Genomic DNA, 16,562 nt, shown 5'->3' on the forward strand with positions numbered 1-16,562 from the left:
GTAACTTTGCCCTTGAGTTCAGGGGAACCTGATGAGTGTGCAAAAGGATTATGATGTTATTATTTTCAAAGGAGGTTTTGTCTGCATCTGAGAACCACATGAAGGATAATAATCATACTCTAGTTCCATAGAAATTCTTTTGCTATGAGAATGGGTGGCTAGACTCAAAAGAGAAGACTCCTGCACTTTTAATAGTTGGCGAAGCAGAGCGCATTCCAACAGGTGTAGCGCTTGTATCTGGCCATCCTAAAGGTGCTAGGTAATTGCTGAGAGATGTGGCTTAGTGTCAGTTGATCCAGCTATTAAGTGTTGGGTGCTAATTAGGCAGTTCTGGAGATCATAAGAATTGCTTTGTTGGAGGAGATCAATACATTGTGCTCACTGTGGCCTTCTAAGTGCCTCTGGGAAGCTCATAAGCAGAGCATGAAGGCAGCAGCTATGCCCCCATGGTGTTTTCCTCCAGGGTCTATGACCACTCTCTGGAGTTTGAGAACCATACCTAGCAATGGTTTGCTTATTTAAATGTCTAACGTTGCTTCCCCCCAGCCACGTTCGATTCCCAATGACTGCCACGAAAGAGCCATCTAGTAAAACCAATAAACATTTTCTCCAATAATGAATGAAAGTTAGGAAGCCGGAGCCAAATACTTGGTTAGTTATTTAAAAGCGAAATGTGAACTTCAGCCTTCTTTGTGTCTTCAGCTCTTGGTCATAGGCACCATTCCTCTCTCCCTTCCCCACCATTATAAAGGTAAAGGGACCCCTGACCATTAGGTCCAGTCGTGGCCGACTCTGGGGTTGCGGCGCTCATCTTGCTTTATTGGCCGAGGGAGCCAGCATACAGCTTCCGGGTCATGTGGCCAGCATGACTAAGCCGCTTCTGGCGAACCAGAGCAGTGCACAGAAACGCCGTTTACCTTCCTGCCGGAGCGGTACCTATTTATCTACTTGCACTTTGACGTGCTTTCGAACTGCTAGGTTGGCAGGAGCAGGGACCTCACCCCGTCACGGGGATTCGAACCGCTGACCTTCTGATCCGCAAGTCCTAGGCTCTGTGGTTTAACCCACAGTGCCACCCGCGTCCCTTCCCCACCATTAAGGTAAAGGTACCCCTGCCCGTACGGGCCAGTCTTGCCAGACTCTAGGGTTGTGCGCCCATCTCACTCAAGAGGCCGGGGGCCAGCGCTGTCCGGAGACACTTCCGGGTCACGTGGCCAGCGTGACATCACTGCTCTGGCGAGCCAGAGCCGCACACGGAAACGCCGTTTACCTTCCCGCTGGTAAGCGGTCCCTATTTATCTACTTGCACCCGGGGGTGCTTTCAAACTGCTAGGTTGGCAGGCGCTGGGACCGAACAACGGGAGCACACCCCGCCGCGGGGATTCGAACTGCCGACCTTTCGATCGGCAAGCCCTAGGCGCTGAGGCTTTTACCCACAGCGCCACCTGCGTCCCCACCATTACTTTCCCCTAATTTTCCTTCTGCTCCATCCGTTGGCAGCATTCCCTAGTTCCAAGCTTTCAAGCCTGGACTCCATTGCTTTGGCCTGCTTCCTTCACCAGCCTAAGTTCTCATTTGCTAGGAGGTCCTTCTGTTCCTTTTTCATTAGTCCTGTTTCCCTGCCGGTCTATAGGATCTGAGCAGCTCTTCTTGAGAGATTTAGGGTTAGAACAATTCAATTCTTTAGCCTGATGTGCCTACCATAGCGGCTCACCTAGAGACTTCTCCTCTAAGCCACGGTATGTCAGGGCTAGGCTGTGAGCAGCAATCTGAGCCAGGGACCACAGAACAAGTCAGGACCAAAGAGTAAGTGGGGTGTAGTGGTTGAGATGCTGGACTAGCACCTGGGAGACCAGGGTTCAAATCCCCACTCAGCCAGAAAACTCACTGAGCGACATGGGCCAATTCCTGACTGTCAGCCTAACCTACCCCATCCATTCTGAAGGAAATCAGCCCTGAGTGCTCACTGGAAGGACAGATCCTGAAGCTGAGGCTCCAAGGCTTTGGCCACCTCATGAGAAGAGAAGACTCCCTGGAAAAGACCCTGATGATGGGAAAGATGGAGGTCACGAGGAGAAGGGGACGACAGAGGACAAGATGGTGGGACAGTGTTCTCGAAGCTACCAGCATGAGTTTGACCAAACTGCGGGAGGCAGTGGAAGACAGGAGTGCCTGGCGTGCTCTGGTCCATGGGGTCACGAAGAGTTGGACACGACTAAACAACTAAACAACAACAAAGCTTTTGGCCTCTGGGGTATAGTGCTGGAACTTTCCTGTTCCATTCATTAGGCACCATGGTTTTGTGGGGTTTCCCCTTAGCTCAAATTACCAGGTGGTTAATTAACACCGAACTTTCCTTTGGGGGAGTTGAAGTATGCTCACTAGGGAGAAACACACTGGGGCATGGGAGCCCATAATAAATGTGACACACACCATAGAAATGGGTGTGACAATGTTAAGGGCAGGCCTAGGCTGCTCTTGAATCGAGGCAGAGGTGTGTGCAGATTCTCTAGCCCGGGGCCCTGAGATCAGTAGCTGCCTCCAGCAGGGCAACTAGCAGAAAAGTTTGTTCTCTGTTGTTGCCAAGTCAGTGGCAGAAGGTCTGGCTTCTTGTTCTCACATCAGGCCTGGCCAATCCCAGGCTTCATGTGCTCTGTTAGTTGAAGAGGTTGATATTGGCTGCGTACCTGTCTTATAGATGGATATAGGACACACAGTCCAGGGTCGTTCTCTGGGACCAGGAGGTTCCTGCTTCAAGCCTTGAGGCTAAGCAGAGACCTGTGCAAACCTTTGCTTTGTGAAGTATATGATTATGTCCTAGCATTAACCGTAGGATGCATGTGGTTCATTGAGAGGGGGATAATGAAGCCACATTGGCAAGCCCTGCCTCCACCACTGACATTCACTGGGTCCACATCAGTTGGTGTGGAGCTCCGCACAAATACTGGTGCATGTACATAGATCTCATGATGGGAGTTCCTGGTTGCACAGGAGCTCCTCTTTACGTGGAAGAAGTATACATGCTAGCCAAATGCACAGGTGGCATGGTACATGGCTGTTGCACATGTCAGCAGTGTTAGATATATAACTAGGTGCCAAACCCTTCAGCCAGGGTTACAGTTGCCAAAGCATAATGTCTAGTTGCCATTTTGGGGGCCAGAGGGCCCGAAAGTCATATTTTCCAATAAAACTGATTGGTTCCTGAAATATAACGGCTAGAATTCTACAGCAGGCATAGGCAAACTCTGGCCCTCCAGATGTTTGGGACTACAATTCCCATCATCCCTAGCTAACAGGATCAGTGGTCAGGGATGATGGGAATTGTAGTCCCAAACATCTGGAGGGCCGGAGTTTGCCTATGCCTGTTCTACAGGATGTGCTGCTAGTGTGTGAAAACAGTCAAGATCCAAGGAGGCCCAGGCATGCACCTCCAGATGATGGAGACATCAGATACCATCCTAGTGCCTGGGCATCTTCACTTGGTTGCAAGTGGCGAATAGCTGGGTACAAAATGTGCCTGGCGAATTTTGAATGCTGCATGTCAGCAGTGAGGCATGGCCGGCCCGCACAACCCCAGATCTTCCTCCCACATGCTTTCTATGCGTGCGTAGGTGTGCGCCTTCTGAACCCGCCTCACGTTGAGAAGGCTAGCAAGCCACTGTCATTCGATTCCCCTACCCTGCATCTTCACCCACAAAGCACTCCACAAGTGGTAGAGTACTCGTGTTGAGTGTAGGATCAAGCCCTTGATGAACAGCTGTAATGTGAAGTTAATGAAAGGTAAAAGGATACTCAAATAAGTTCATTTTCATTCCTCAGGGTGTAAAATGATCGTTGTGCCGGCGGCCAAAGAGAGGCTTTGTGCGACACGGCACACAGTTGATGTTGTTAGAGCTGGCCAGGAGCTTTCCGTCTTGTGGCTGTGATTAAGGCAGGAGAGTGAAAGAGACACTGTAATCCTATATTGATTTACTTAATGCTGGCTGGTGTGACATCTAACTGGTTTAGTATCACTGGCTATGCAGAGAGCTGGTTCTCTCTACAGCTTTCGCATATCTGACATGCAATACTGATTTTATTTTCTGTTGCTGTCCTGTTAAATAGGCAGCTCGGTTGGTGAGAGTGTGCTGCTGATAACGCCAAAGTTGCAGGTTCGATCCCCGTATGGGACAAGCTGCATATTCCTGCATTGCAGGGGGTTGGACGAGATGATCCTCAGAGTCCCTTCCAGCTCAAGAATTATTTGTTTCTAAGTGTGATTATCACTGATGCTCTGTTGTCTTGGGATAGATACATTCCTCCTCCAGTGGCAGGCAACCTTCATTCTATTAGTGCAGCAGAATGCCCCTTGGTTGACGCTAAGCTATCTAATCCAGCTTGTATAAGTGGAGGAGAGGCGGGTCTGCCTTATGCTAGGACCTGTATAGCTCAGTTGGTAGAACATGAGGCTCTTCATCTCAAGGTTGTGGGTTCGAGCCCAGCATTGGGCAAAAAGACTTCTGTATTTCAGGGAGTTGGAGTAGATGACCCTTGTGGTCCTGTCCAACTCTACAGTTCTATGAGACAGATGGTCCACGGTCTCCAAATTCTCAGGTGGCATTCTTTCCTAAACCAAGTTATCTAAGGAGCCAAGAATTGAGCTGATATTACTTATTGTTGCACTGGGTGCTGTACAAGCGAATATATGAAAGTCATGCGGTTGTATCCACTGGTGGCTTTCTGCTATTGCAAAGCACTTCCACAAGCAGAAGGCATTTTTGACAATCTCCCTGCCCACTGCAACCGTGTGCAACTCCCCCCCCAAAAAAAGCTCCTGTGGGTTGTGGGGCTCTCTGGAACATTATGGGATGTGGCATGGGTATGTCTGCAGCAGGCAGGGGGTGAGGAATGAAAACTGTGGGGCCTTTCCTCATGCAAGCAGTAGTTATTTCACTAGAGCAAACCTACTGTTAGATACAACTCAGCAATGGGGAATGGCTCCCCTTTGCAGCTGTGGATTATAGAGCCATGGAAGAATAGAAGTTCAGGCTTTTGGTCAGCAGTGACATGCCGTCCATGCATTGGGAGGTCGGAGGCAGGTCAAGGCAATAAGGCCAGAAGAAGCAATAAACTATGAAAAAAAAGCCAAGGTTCTTGAGCAGATTCTTTCTTGAAGAACCTTCTGGTCTATTTAATGCATTGTGCTTCCTGTTAATGAATCAATCCATTTGTGATTTTAAAGAATGTACTGTACTGCTGGTGATTCATTATCTCACTGCAAGCGAAACTGGGGACCTTTCCAAGGACTGCCTCGCCCTCGATAAAAGATTACCTCCCCTACAGTCTAATGGTGGCCCAGACCAAGAGAGCTGCAGTAGATGACAACTCCCATCTGGAGAAGAACGACGTGAGGCAGGGCATTTGGGACATGGTCTGCATGATCAAGCTGATGTTCATTGTTGGGGCTTCTTGGGTAGCAGATGCAATGAAGGATGGGTTGTTGTTGTTGTTGTTTAGTCGTTTAGTCGTGTCCAACTCTTCCATGACACCCTGGACCAGAGCACGCCAGGCCCTCCTGTCTTCCACTGCCCCCCGCAGTTTGGTCAAACTCATGCTGGTAGCTTAGAGAACACTGTCCAACCATCTCGTCCTCTGTCGTCCCCTTCTCCTTGTGTCCTCCATCTTTCCCAACATCAGGGTCATTTCCAGGGAGTCTTCTCTTCTCATGAGGTGGCCAAAGTATTGGAGCCTCAGCTTCAGGATCTGTCCTTCCAGTGAGCACTCAGGGCTGATTTCCTTAAGAATGGATAGGTTTGATATTCTTGCAGTCCATGGGACTCTCAAGAGTCTCCTCCAGCACCAGAATTCAAAAGCATCAATTAGGAAATAAAGCTGTTGGCATATCCTGGGCCAGATTTACTGCCAGAAGCGCCTCCCATCACTTGTGGTTGGTCTTTTTGTGGTTTCTATATGGAGGCGGAGCTACTTTTGTTGTGTTCACATATAGCTTCCTGAAGGTTGACCACACCTTCTGGCTGGCAGAAGTTCCCCGTCCCTGTTGTATGGGATAAGAGATGCAGTTACTTCATCCAGAATCGGAATGTGAGAGGTTCGCGGAGCTAGGAGGAGTCTGAGAATAAACCAGTGTCCTTCCCAGAGATGGGCTGCTCAGCACTGGCACTGCTAACGGATTAGGATCAAGCTCTCCAGACAGCTTATATGGGCTAAACGGCAGCAAGCAAATTAAAAATCATGCCTTCACAATAGCTTTCTTCATTGCTGAGGGAAGGTAATATAACTGTTGTAGTTTAGATATATTAAAGAGAGATTAAAATCCACAGTAAAAACAAACATCAACAAATAAAGCCATCTTACAGGTGACCAAAGAGAGAGACTTTGTATTAGCCAACTGATACATCAGATTAATAGAAATCATTGTAATTAATAAAGCAGCCAACATCAGCAAAGGATTAGAGAGGTTCTGTACTTTGCATGGATATCGGCCCCATCCTTTAGTCTGTTGATTGTGGTTTCCTTCCTAATACTCTTGTTTCATATGGGTTATTTTGGCTGCACATGGGACTGGTTATAAAGAAGCTGACATCCTTACAGTAGTGCCAGCGTGTACGCACAAGAGAGCCAGGGTGGTGTAATGGTTAAGAGCGATAGACTTGTAATCTGGTGAACTGGGTTCGCTTCCCCGCTCCTCCACATGCAGCTGCCGGGTGACCTTGGGCCAGTCACACTTCTCTGAAGTCTCTCAGCCTCACTCACCTCACAGAGTGTTTGTTGTGGGGGAGGAAGGGAAAGGAGAATGTTAGCTGCTTTGAGACTCCTTCGGGTAGTGATAAAGCGGGATATCAAATCCAAACTCTTCTTCTTCTTCTTACAGTAGTGCTGCTTTGGGGCAAGGTTGATTCTAGCAGCTGTCATCCACACAGGTTGTGCTTGCCCATGTCCAGCAATTATAATTGATCCACCTTGAGAAATCCAGCTGTGGAGGTTGGTGCTAGATTGCTCTGGCCTTGCCTCACACCCAGTCAAGAGATGCGCCAGGGGGAGCTTCCTGCTGCTTTTCTGTATGCTCAGAACAGTGACTCCTACAGAAACTGGTGGGTGGGCTCCGAGGGACAATAATCCTTACTTTTGCATCCTCTGAAAATGGTGTTTAAGAGTGAAGCATGGTTCCTGTTGAGTTCTGGGGGGGAATTGGAGCACTATTAGAATGTGAGGAAATATTGCATTAGAACTTTGGGATTTCTGCCGGATGAGATGCTGCAGAATTACCGTATTTTTTGCTCTATAAGACTCACTTTTTCCCTCCTAAAAAGTAAGGGGAACTGTGTGTGTGTCTTATGGAGCGAATGCAGGCTGCGCAGCTATCCCAGAAGCCAGAACAGCAAGAGGGATTGCTGCTTTCACTGCGTAGCGATCCCTCTTGCTGTTCTGGCTTCTGAGATTCAGAATATTGTTTTTCTTGTTTTCCCCCTCCAAAAACTAGGTGCGTCTTGTGGTCTGGTGCGTCTTATGGAGCGAAAAATATGGTAAGTGCACATCTCCATCCAGACAGTGAATTTGCATTTGGGATTCCTCCCACTATCCCTGCTAAGAGTCAAGATGGGCGGTGGAATTCCTGTCAGTATGGAAGTGAGACATTGTAGGACCACCCAAAACAAGGGCCAGTGTTCTCCATACTTGTGGGCTTACAGGACATACATAAAAAGGTAAAGGTACCCCTGCCCGTATGGGCCAGTCTTGACAGACTCTAGGGTTGTGCGCCCATCTCACTCAAGAGGCCGGGGGCCAGCGCTGTCCGGAGACACTTCCGGGTCACGTGGCCAGCGTGACATCGCTGCTCTGGCGAGCCAGAGCCGCACACGGAAACGCCGTTTACCTTCCCGCTAGTAAGCGGTCCCTATTTATCTACTTGCACTTAGGGGTGCTTTCGAACTGCTAGGTTGGCAGGCGCTGGGACCGAACAACGGGAGCGCACCCCGCCGCGGGGATTCGAACCGCCGACCTTTTGATCGGCAAGCCCTAGGCGCTGAGGCTTTTACCCTCAGCGCCACCCGCGTCCTTCCAGGACATACATAGAAGTGTAGATTTGTAAATGAAAACACCAAAGACCCCAAAACAACTCTGAACTTCCAAGATGTTGATGGGGCGGGGGTGGAAATTGGATGGATGGCAATTGGTCTTCTCAAGCCCCTAACAGGCTGCAGCAAGTATCCTAGAGGGAGTGATTGGTATTAGGAAGAAGAGAGAAAGTATCTATTTGCATAGATAAACTCCCAGCTTCAGTCTCCTGGATCTCCAGGTATGACTGGAAGAGATGCTTCTAGTCAGTATAGAATTATGGAGATAGATGGACCAATGGTTTGGCTCAGGATAAGGCAACTTCCTTTCCCTTCCATTTCCCTTGAAGAATAAGTGCTGCTGAAGCAAAATGGCATGTTTTATTAAGAAAACAAGGCGAAAGCAAGTTCTTAAAATAGCGATCTGCAGCCGTATTGCTTTTCTGCAGTTGTATGGTTTTTTAAAAATCTCTCATACAATGCAGAAACCAAATGTATCAGAACTTAGCAAGCGCCTCATAGTGGGAGGAGTAAATGAAATGCTTCCCCTAAAGTTGTTTAAAAACAACAACACTCCACATCTCTGAAGAACACAGGAAATTTCAGGAGGGGAAAAAGGGGAAACAACAACTTTCCCCCTTCCCACTCTCCAGAAACCTCCCTATTCTGATATGTAAAAATCCTGGAAGGGTATTAGGGATGGAAGGATGTGTGTCATGAAGTTTTAAAAATATATATCTTCATGTTATTTAGGGAGGCTTCAGGAGATGGGAAAGGAAAAGGAAAACCTATTTTCTCATTCTCCAGAAAGTTCATCCAGCATATTACAGTGACTCTTTAGATATAACTGGATATCTGATCGTTGGCCATGCTGATGGGAGCTGTAGTCCAACAACATCTGTAAGGCCACAAGTTTCTCCATCCCTGCTACATAGCAATAAAGGGCTCAAGTTTAGGTCTAGCAGTCAGCCTGAACCCATTGGGCTCTGTACTGCCCAGTGAACGAAAGCTTGAGGATGGGAAGATAAGCAGACATCCTTTCCCCCTTTCTCTTGTCCTGAAACCTCACTTCCCTCTGTGAGCCCTGAAGAGCACTATGAAATCACTTGCTACATTACTGAACAGGAGCACTTCTTAGATGCTGGGGACACACTGTAATATTTTGATGCATCGTGACACAGATGCATTGCGCATCAACATTCAGTTTTGCTTCCACGGCAACGTGGTGTTGATATCTTCATCTAGCACGTGTAGAAAGTACGTAGGTCTGCACGCACAATTCTTTTGTTGGATTGGACCACTCTACCCAGAGTGAACTGGGGAAAATGTGTTTGGTTGAGAAATGTATTATATCACTATCTCATTTTTCACTCTCTGATGTATTTCCAAAAATAGTTACTTTCAAGTTTTGTTGACTAGTGGACTCGAATACATAGATCTCTTCTGTTGGACCCAGTTCACCTCTATCTTTAGAGTATCAGTTTGCTGTTCTCCTGCTATATATCATGGCGAGTATATCATCTTCCTCTAATAATCAGGAAAACAACTGCCAAGGAGTAAAAGCTTTATAAGCTGGAATTTGCCCTATCGCTGAAACCAAAAGTACACGATTACTTGTGGAGAAAACTGATAAGGAGTAATATTTTCTTGGTGTCCAAGTTACAAAGAATGAAGTGAAACAGAGCATTGTTTCTAGAGAAAGTAGACCAGGGCGGACTTGGATTTTACTTTTTGTGTGTGTGTTGTGATCCTTTATATATTGGTTTGGAAGGCAGGAAGCCCGCTAAGCAAGAAAGATGGACTTATTCAGAGAAGAATTTGGTGGAGACATTCAGACGCTCTTGATCTGAGATTTGGCTTTATTAGTATGCCCACCTAACAAAGCAAAAACATGAAACTTGGAATTTTAGGTAGCTTGATGATGTTCCCTTTTTTTTACAAAAGTGGGGGGATCATTTTCATCCTCTTGGATACAATGCTGCGCTGTGCTTTGGTTGTCTTCTGCTTTGGCTTAGTCCTTCACTGAGGTGGCAAGTCTGTCTGGAAGCTCAGTGAGCCTGCATAGCTCAGTTGGTTAGAGCGTGGTGCTGATAGCGTCAAGGTTGCAGGTTTGATCCCCGTATGGGACAGCTGCATATTCCTGCATTGCAGGGATAGACTGGAACTCAGAGTCCCTTCCAATGCTACGATTCTATGATTCTATGAGTCAAGGAGTTTGAAAGGAGCATGGTCAGGGTGACAGCAAGACCGATCAATTCAGTAACAACCCCCCCAACTGAGTTGTTTAGATACAATAAATTCAATAACTGACCATTAACTGCCCTTTAATGGTGCCCTAAAGCAATTGCTTCACTCAGCCCTCACAGAAGCAAGAGCAGAGCCTTGTATCAAAGGGCTTTCTGACTGATAAGTGCTATCTGGCCTGGGCAAAGGTGTAGCAATAGTTGTGTCAGCTGCTTAGCTTTTATTGCCCTGGTTCCCATGAACCCTCCTCATCTAATTACGGTATTCAATTTGCAGTGGAAAACCTTTGAGTTCTTCTTGGGGTAGGCTGATAGCAATTCTTCCTCTCCATCCCCCCACTCCACCCCCCAAAAAGAAATTGGATTAAAGGCTATATTTGGCTTTAATCAGCATCAATTCTCTGTTAGCTTTGTGGGGCAAAACTTGCTTTGCTCATAGATCCTGGATCTGGGAAGCCAATGAAGAGTCTACTGCAGTTAACCTGCAAGAGGTGGAAGCCCTCACTTCCTGTTGTTTGAAAAGTTCAATTAGCAGGCTCTGCTTTTTTATGAATGGCAAGTTGTTTCTTTGCCGTGATGGGGGCTGGCACAGAATTCACAGGGTTGGCTTAAAATGGCACCAAGAAATGCTTACAATTCATTTTGGGAACTTTTGAGATTCATTGGGGGTTGCTAACTGATCCCCAGCAGCTATCCGCTAGGAGACACCTTGCAGTTGTTGCTAGCCTGACACGGCTGCTTGGATCAACAGAGCCACACAACACACCATTTTGGGACCTCTAGAAGCTCTCTCCAGTTCAGCACTGAGAGAGGGGGAGGAAAGCATTGAAGTCCTGGCTGGTCAAAGGCAGATAAACTTTCAGGTTTCCCTTCCGGTCCTAAAAGAAGGGAGTTTCCAGAGGGTTTTTAAAAATTATTTTTATTTTTATTTAACATAATTATTACAAAATATAAGCAGAATATTGCAAATACGTACATATATATTTCAAATAAGCACATATATATGAAAAAGGGAGAAAAGAAAGAAGAAAAGAAAAAATAAAAAATAAAGAGGGGGAAAAGAAGAAAAGTTGGAAGAATTTCTTCTAAGCTTATTCTACAAATATCTCAATATGAAAATAATAATAAAATTTCATTGATTGACTTCCATTGCTTACACTGCACTTCCTGTATACATTTTAAGCAAGATTGTATCTGTTATTCCGTATTTTCCTCATACAATCTCACACAAATATTCTAATCAATAAGTTTTCTAAATCTTTCATAAATCTAATCTAAACACAACCAATACCTTACATTTAATCCTTGTCTACATAAATAATCCAGAGGTTTTAAACAGCACCAGATTTAGGACAGTGAGGGTGGTTCTGCCACACAGGGTACTGAACTGAGGGGGTGCAAAATTGAGAAGCTCCGTTTGGAGACACCAAATTTTGGGCTCAAGTTCTGAGGCGCCATATTACGAAAGTTCACCCCTGCTCCAAAACTGGGGGCTGGAGTCTACACACCCAAGCTGCCCAGTTGTGTGTGTGTTTGTATAGTGATATTCATGTGAACCTTCTAACATGTTCATTGAGCATCTGAGAGGGTAGCAGGCCTCCCGTTAGAGCTCAAGGCTAGGTCACACTCCTATTTGCTGTGCACAGACTGCATTTGCAGTCCAGGGTTTTTCATCTATGTTCACACATCATCATCCAAAATGCAAGTGTATCCTGTATTTTGTTATGGGTTGTTTCTCAAACCAGCTTCACAACAGCTGGAGTCCTTAAGTCATTTATCTCGAGACAAGGTGTGAACACCTATGCAAAGGGGTAGACACCTCTGCCTATTGGTGCCTCTTCGTGTGTACACAAACAGATGTGAACTGCAGCTAGGCTTGTGTGAGCAGCTTGGGGAAGAAAGAGCCGTGAAATGAAGGGGGGGGGACTTCAGAGTGCTCTAAAGTGGTGATGTGAGTACACTCCAAGTGGATTCCGATGTAATACCAAACTGGTAGATGAGTGATCCTTTTTTTATATATATAATAATTTTTATTAGCTTTTAATTACAATCCAAAGGTAGGTGAGTGAACGTTGGGCTCACCTGCTGCAAATTCTTCCTTTCTGCCTTACGGTTTGAGCCAGGAAACTTGGAAATCGGCATCAAACCGTGGCTCCCAGTCCTAATGTACAATGGTCAGCACAAGCCACAGTTTGCCAGTTTAGACAAAATGGTAAACTGTGGTTTGTCTCAAAAGTCAGAAAGGGATTAAGGGAATTGCAGTGTGTCATGGGAGAAGGGAGTGTGTTAGTCAAAGAGTCCTTTGAGTTTCATCTGTGGAGTGCCAAACCATGTTTTGACAAAATGTCTGAACCAACTCTCCCTAATGTTGAAGGATGTGGTGCTCTACAGGCAATAAAATTTGACTTTGGCTTCTAGGGTGTTGGAAACCTGGCATGCCTAAGCTGACTCTGTTGAAACCACTCCACCTTTACACCAGAAAAATTGGGTGTTGATGATGCGGGAGGCTTTTTATTAAGCATACTCTCTGACTCGATACAGATAATAATGGTAATTTTAACAGTGACAAACATTGCTTGGTTTATGGCGTAATGACTGGGAGTGTATAGTTCTTCTTTTTGAAAGTTTTGCTGGGAGAATTGAACTGTAAAGGTAAACAATATCAATTCACTGGTGAGAACTTGTGGAATCTGTCCACCTTGAATACATCACCATGAACAACAAGCCGGTTTGAGAGCTCTGCTCTCCTCAGGGATGGGTGCCGAGCCCAGACTGTGGCTGACTCCTTAGCAACTCTCATAAACAGAGATGATTTCACACAACTTGTGGTCAATTTTGAGAGTCTCTATTTGCCTTTCCTCCCCTGACTTTGCTTTTTGAGATAAAGCAGCCTATGACTAAATGATAAAGCCTTTATTAAAGATGGAGCAAAAACCTGTTAATACTTCTATTTCTCTTTTTCAGAGAGAGAGGGGGGGGGCAAGGCCCTGTCAAGGACCTTTAAGGTTAATGTCAATCATTGGTCACACCCAAACCATATATTTAAAGAATTCTTATGCCTTTTTAACAGTCATGGGAATCCTGGGAACTGTAGCTTGTCGCTTAGTGTTGTAACCGCCTCACAGAGCTACAGTTCTCAGCAGTGCCCTTAACAAACTACAGTTCCCAGGATCCTTTTGAGGAAGCTTTGCCCACTGAAGTGGTATAAGACTGCTTTCAATATATGGTTCTTTTGTAAATTCCAGAGGCTTTGTGTCTACCTGTGCAATACCTGATCACTCCTTGGTGTGAATACCTGTGGCTTCCTGTTTCCTGGCCAAACTAGACTTTTTTAATATTCTTTTTCCTTTGGTTATTGATTACATGCATTTTTTAGCAGTTTTCCCGCAGATGTGGAATGTGATTCGACCACTGTTTTTTTATATATAGAAAAAAGGCGCCCATACTCACCATGAAGTCGTGCAGTTTAAATGCCACACTTTTAACTTTTGGTGTGAAAAGGTTCTGATATGAGTACACCCAAAGAAAGCCTGCAGAGCTAATGCTTGTAAAAGAAGACCCATAGTTGTAAAGAATGTTAAAAAAAGTAAAAACATAAAAAAATTTAAGTCAGTGCATTATAAAAAAATGGTTTTTAAAAAGCTTTTTAACCTACTTGAGAGCACAACAGCCTCTGGGACTAGAGGGAACCTGGTGAAGTCTTTAGCCAAGAAGTCAGTTAAACAAGATTTGCCCCCAAACGTCTGTGCTGATAAAGCTCTGGATTGTCTAAAACCTTCAGCGCATGCTCCACCACCAAGCCCTAAGCAAGATTTATTGCCCCAAGACCCATGGTCCTACGTTTTAACCATAGACAACTCCAAATCCAATAAGGAGAGCATTCCAACAAATAAGAACTGGAAGCTGGTGTTGCTTCAAAACAAGCTTGTTTTTTCAAGCTATCCTAAGCCTCCAGGATTTATATCACAAGAGGATCGCAAAGTCCATTTACTGAACTTCCTTAAGGCATACATGCCAGGTACTTTGAGTAATCCCTCGGAGTTGGACAAAGTGGAATATATATATTTTGATGGCTTGCTTGCAAGGGCGGTGGTTACATTCCATGATCGGAGATTGGCAAAACTGATATATAAACACAAAGAACACCTAAAGACAAGTGGTGTAAAAATATCAAGATACTTTAAAAATGAGGCCTCTCCTATCCCACTATTCCCCAGTCCTGAATCCTCGACTGCAGCACCTCATCAAAAGGCTGAATACCACACTTTAATTGATATAAAAGCCAATGAGGACTCGCCTAATCACCATCCAGAGTTACTTACTAATGATCTTCTAAGACCAGACTCTCCTGGGACTTTATATGAGGCGAGCCAAGGCAACGGGTTTGATAGTTTTGAAAATAACTTAATTAACTCCTACTGCGCTCTCCCCCAAGAAACTCAGAACAAAATACTCGACAGACTGAATAACCTTCGTTCTTGTCTGACAAAGCTGACGAAGGACCAACTGGGACCACACAACCAAAACATATCTGATTATGTCCCAGATCAGGCTTCATGCTTCTATCGTCACGAGCTGGATTTATGGGTCGGGAAACCCTCCGTCACCCCACGCCAATTGGTTGTTGCGGAGATGAATCCATCCTCTCAGATCTTGGAATCGAAACGCCCCTCCTATAACCCAGCTCGCATGCAACCCATCTCAGAGGCAAACCTGGTCACTACATTAGCATGGGACAAAATGAGAGAATTAAATGAGACTGAATTGGGCTCCCCAAATAAAGTCCCCAGCATGGGTGCACCAGGTTGCAATCTTAGCATTCCACCCTCCTCAAATGTGAGCATACTGAATACATCTTTAAACATCATCGAATTAGCATCTGAACTATCTGAACCCGATGAAAGGGCTAATAGTAAGAATCAGAGGAACCTGGTGTGACATCCGGAATGCACCACGCATACCTCACTAGCACCCTTAAATCAAAGATCTCTCCAAACTCTTTCTATTATGTCCTGGAATGTAGCTGGACTCTCATGTAAATTAGCTGATTCTGATTTTATAAACTTTCTTGAGTCTTATGATATAATACTTCTGCAGGAAACCTGGTCTCTTAAACCTTTAAATATTCCTAATTTTATTACTTATAATTTACCTGCTACTAAAATGTCAACAAAAGGTCGCCCTAAAGCTGGTTTGATCTGTGGTATCAAACAGTCCTCTAACCTTAAAATTAATTATATCAGAAATATTGGACAGTATGCACAACTATTATCATTTTCCATTGTTTACAGGGAAATTCTTCTTTTAAATATATATTTTCCTCCCTTAGAGTTAGAAATTAAACCAGATTATGGTTGGAATATAGTCTCTGAAGAGTTGTATTTAATACGTAGTAAATCCCCAAATATCCCCTTGATTGTAATGGGAGACACCAATGCTCGAATTGGATCAGATAATACAGCTCTCTATAAACACTATGTCTCAAATCTAGCTGAAGACGCCCCTCTTCCATTGAGAATAGGGAGGAATTCAAAGGACATCATTATTAATAAAGCGGGAGGAAAACTCTTACAATTGGTTTTAGAATTTAACCTCTCATTTTTGAATGGCTCAATGTGGCCGGATATTCCAGGAAATTTTACCTTCAGCTCCAAAAGGGGTAGGAGCGTAATCGACTATTCTCTAGTTTCCGTTGAAATGTTAAATGAAGTTGCCTCTTTTACAGTTGTACCTCGCTCAGAAAGTGACCACTTCCCAATAGTTTTAGAGATGTACATGAATCCTAGAAATAATGATATTAGTCCTCTTATTAGTATTGATAAGACTATCTATGCCAAAAGAGTTTATATAAGTGATAAAATAGGGAGGATCTATTAGCAGTATTTGAAAATAACCCAGTTATTCTTGAGTACACCCAGAAAAAAAGCACTGGGTTCCACAGGATATCAGACAAGCCCCATCCTTTGTGAGTTTCAGATGCTCTGAAGACTTACCTCTTCCCTGCAACTTTTAGCAACCCATATCATCTCAATTGCAGAATTGTTATCTGAACCTGATTTTCATAGTTTAGTCCTATGGTGCTGTTTTCATGTTGACACTCTTGTGTTTGAGATACTGTTTTTGTGGTGTTTTTATATGGCTTTAAGTGGTGTTTTATTGTGTGTCTGGCACTGGGTTTATAACCCACTTCATGAACCCTTGTGTGTGTGTGTGTGTGTGTGTGTGTGTGTGTGTCTTGCAAAGTGGTATACAAATTTGTTAAATG

The 16,562-nt window shown here is 44.9% G+C and overlaps 1 protein-coding gene across 2 annotated transcripts in view; it reads left to right on the forward strand.

Annotated features, from left to right (window-relative positions):
* CORO2A (coronin 2A) overlaps nucleotides 1-16,562 on the forward strand; it is a 64,777-nt gene that overhangs the window by 1,897 nt on the left and 46,318 nt on the right. The window lies entirely within an intron of this gene.

The sequence above is a fragment of the Podarcis raffonei genome, chromosome 17 (assembly GCF_027172205.1).
Source record: "Podarcis raffonei isolate rPodRaf1 chromosome 17, rPodRaf1.pri, whole genome shotgun sequence".
NCBI classification, from domain to species: domain Eukaryota; kingdom Metazoa; phylum Chordata; class Lepidosauria; order Squamata; family Lacertidae; genus Podarcis; species Podarcis raffonei.